The sequence below is a fragment of the Miniopterus natalensis genome, chromosome 2, assembly GCF_054644295.1.
Source record: "Miniopterus natalensis isolate mMinNat1 chromosome 2, mMinNat1.hap1, whole genome shotgun sequence".
Classification (NCBI taxonomy): Eukaryota; Metazoa; Chordata; class Mammalia; order Chiroptera; family Miniopteridae; genus Miniopterus; species Miniopterus natalensis.
In genome coordinates, this window is record NC_142082.1 from 23,012,436 (window position 1) to 23,016,693 (window position 4,258).

The 4,258-nt window shown below is 39.9% G+C and overlaps 1 pseudogene; it reads right to left on the bottom strand.

Annotated features, from left to right (window-relative positions):
• Window positions 1–2,174: 2,174 nt before the first annotated feature.
• Window positions 2,175–2,523, bottom strand: LOC148093652 (small ribosomal subunit protein eS27 pseudogene; annotated as a pseudogene).
• Between the last annotated feature and the right edge of the window lie 1,735 nt (window positions 2,524–4,258).

Here is a 4,258-nt window from a genome sequence, read left to right on the forward strand (position 1 = left end):
CCTCAATCATTCCACTCCTTGGTATTTACCCAAGAGAAGTGAAAGCATATGTGCATACAGATCCTTGTAGATAGCAGCTTTATTTGTAGCAGTCACTAGGTGCATGGATAAGCATGGTGGTATAGCCATGCAATAGAATAGGTACAGCTCAGCAGTTAAAAGGAATGAACTGTTAACACGTGCAGCAACTTGAAAGATTCTCAGAATAATTATGCTGAGTGAAATAAACCAGAAAAAAAGATTTTTAAAGAAAAGAAAAAAAGGCCAGGAAGTTGTTTCCAGTGACATATACAATACTCAAGTGTAAAAGCACCAGTTTTGAAATTGAGCTGTCAGAGCAGTGTTCAGGTCTGATAATGAAATGCCTTGGGTCTTACAGCTCCAGCAAATCAATTTGTTTTTCTTAAAGCGATGGCCAGACTATCAAAATAGTCTGCATCCTTCGTCCTTTCCCCAGCTTTGAAGATAGGTTGCTTTCGGGCGAAGTTGAACCATATTACTTATTACCCAGTCCAAACTCTAGGCAAGGGGAAAATACTAAGGTCAGAGTGACCTTAGTTAAGACCAAGACCCTGAAACTGACTTTATTCTTGTGTTCTTCGTGGTGAATTGAGTTATCCTTCAGCCTATCTTATCCTGGCTTTGCCTTGGACCATTTATTTTATCCAGTATTGATGCTGGCTCTATGTATGTGCTTGGTTTTTCAGCACTTCAGCTTCTCTCTAACCTAGTAGCTCCAAGTGCTGCCCTGTTTCTTTGGAAACATTTATACACATTCCTCCTAAGCTATAGCATCCTATTCAAGCAAATTTTGTTTATTTATTTATTTTTATTTTTTTAATCCTCACCCGAGGGTATTTTTTCCATTGCTTTTCAGAGAGAGTGGAAGGGGGGGAGAGAGAGAGAGAGGGAGAGAAACATTGACATGAGAAAGACACATCAATTGGTTGCCTCCCGCACCCTCCCTGACCCGGGCGGGGATTGAGCCTGCAACCCAGGTGTGTGCCCTTGACCGGAATTGAACCCCAGACTCTTCAGTCCTCTGGCCGACCCTCTAACCACTGAGCAAACTGGCCAGGGCTTCAAGCAAATTTATACAGTACTCTGCTGCTCTGATACACTTGATGTTAAATTGACCTCTGCACATATTTCTGTTATGCTTGTGCACACATTTGTTTATCATCACATCAGAATTGGCACATTCGATGGGTCTGTGTCTTGAAAGTACACTAGGAAAAATGGGTGACACTGCAAAGCAAATGAGAAGTCAGCCTGGGGAGCAGATCTGAGTTCTAGTTCTGCCTCTGTTACTGGCCAATTTTTAAAATTGTTCCAGTTATTTAACCCTTCCAAGGTTCAGTTATTTGAGCCATAAAAAAAAGAGGTTGGACTAGAATTCTCAATGGTTGACTAATAAAGTTGCAGTTTATCATTTTATTATTATTGCTTCCAGCTTTGTAGTAACAATTACTTAGTAGTAACTTCCGTTTATTGAGTACTTTGTGTCAGGCACTATACTGATCACTTGATAATGCATTCTATTCAGTCTTCACAGCAGTACCACAAGATACATATTACTCTCATTTTATAGATGAAAAAACTGAAGCATGGAAAGTTGGTTTATTTTCCTGAGGTCATGTAACTAGAAAGTAATGGAGACCAGTTTAGAATGCAGCATGTCTGATTTCCTATGTTGAACCGTCATGCTTTACTGCTTCTCTGACATTGTACTATTTTGCGTAAAGACACATAGCCAAAAATCTTGCATTGGAAAGGAGTTTTAAAACATCTGGTCTAACCACCATAATGTGTCTACCACCCCGTAGAATCTAGTTATGGGTCAATATCTTCCTAAACAGTCTATTCTCCTTTTTTAAAAAAGGTATTTTAATTGATTTTTAGAGGGAGTGGGAGGGAGGGAGAGAGAAACTTTGATGTGAGAGTGTAACATCTATCTACTGCCTGCTGCATGCCCCCTACCGGGGACCAGGCCTGCACCCCAGGCATGTGCCCTAATCTGGAATTGAACAGGGACCTCTTTGTGTCGAACAGGACGACACCCAACCAAATGAGCCACACCTGCCAGGGCTAAACACTGTTCTTCTCCAACAACTCATTTGAGATTCTTTTTTTTTTAACAGCTTTATTGAGATACAATTCACATACAATATAATTCACCCATTCAAAGTGTTTAATTCAGGTGTTTGATTTTTTTGTTTTTTAATCCAAAATGTGTTTATTGGGATGGTTCCCCACTCATCTTGATTTGAGTTGCTTTTCGTGCTGCTTACTTCTGAAGGAGCATACTCTGCAAGCCTTGCTTTTCCTCCTGTTAGCTGATAGGACAGTGGAGCAACCAGCACACAAAACTACCATTTTTGCAGGGCTAAAGACGGTGGTGATTTTATAGCATCATGGGCATTTCACATCCATGAAGTAGGAATTGGGGCTCTGCACCAGGTGCTGCTTGTGTTCCCTCTCCTCTTCTGGAGAGGGATGAAGGAGATCCTTAGCGAGAGGCATGTTGCAGTGGGGAGGTTGTCACTGCCAAAAAGGTACAATTCAGGTTTTTAGTATATTCACAGATAATATGTAACTATCACCACAGTCAATTTTAGAACATTTTTATTAACTCAAAAAGAAACCTCATCTTTTTTAGTTATTACTCCTCTGTCTTTGTGTTCTCCCCACCCTAAGTAACCACTAATCTACTTACTTTCTAAAGATTTAAATTCATATTATGGAATCACATAATATGAATGTGACTGGCTTCTTTTCACTCAGCATGATGTTTTCAAGGTTCATCCATATTGTAGCAACTATCAATACTTCATTCCTTTTTATGGCTGAATAATATTCCATTTGTCAATGTAAGAACATACAAACCTATTCAAGCAAATTTCTTATACTCCACTACTCCCCTAAATTTTTATAAAAACTTAATTTCAGTCAAACAGAGGATACTTTTGGAAGCAAGATCTCAATAGACTGAGAAAAATGCTTCGGAAAATAGGAGTTTGCAGTTTCTTTTATGCATTTGAGATTAAGGAGGGTACGTAAATAGATTACACGAGGTGGAAGAAAGCAAGGCAGAGATCAGAATATGGGATAGTTTATGTGTTCTGTTGCAGGTGGTCACACTTTAAAAAGAGGGATCTGAAAGGGGGCGTGTTTCAAAGGTGTGTCAGCCTAGATGCACAGAAATAATAGGGTTTGCTTAAGGCAAAGATAAGAAGCATTTTACTAAAGTTATATGCCTGGGGCATGACTACTCACCATGACATGCCCAGTGAGGAATTTATGATCAGATCACCTTGTGAGGTAACTTTCTATAGAACCCCTTTTTTCATCCACACCTTGTATGGATAAACACATTTTGTTTATTGCTTCAGTTGATGGACATTTAGGTTATTTCTACCTTTTGGCTATTCTGAATAATACTGCTATAAACATTGGAACAATTTTTGTGTGTGGAGAGTTTTTTTTTAGTTCTCTTGACTGTATACCTAGGAAGGGAACTGCTGGGTCATATGGTAACTATGTTTAACCATTTGAGGGACTACCAGACTGTTTTCCAAGGTGGCTGTACCATCGTACATTGCCACCAGTAGTGTGAGGGTGTGTACCCCTGTAACTGCCAACTGAAATAGCAATTCTCTTGTCTCGGTGGCCAGAGCAAATCTGCCGTTTCTGGATGACAGTGCTTTCTAATGCTGAATGGCTTCTACCAGATTTCAGGGTCAACGATGTAGTTAGATCTCACCAACTCTCTTACATGTGTACTTTGTCTGTGTTTTCTTTTTAAGTTAGAGAACTAGATACACTTTACTTATAGGTAATTGTAATCAAAGATAGATAGTGGGTTGTCTTCTCAGTTTCTAGTTGTTTTTTGTTGAGTTAACTGGTAAAAACCCTTAACCCAGTAGTTTGCAACTCTTGGCTACACATTATAATCACCCAAGTCTCTTAAAAGCAAATTGGGTCCCAGAGATTCTGATTTATTTCATCTGGGTTGTGGCCTAGGTGAGCCAAATGTACATCCTGGGTAGAGAATCAGTGTAACCAGTAGTGGCCATGGGAACGGTTCTGGCTGGGTCTTCTGAGGGCTCACACTGCTCACATCCCAGCCAGCTGGGCATGGATATCTATTTTATTGACTCAGAATTACTGTGACAGTCTTTGTCTTTGCTGGAGCACTCACACAGGGTGCCATCTTTAAGCATGAAACATTTTTCCTGATTTCTACAGGTCTTGTTTC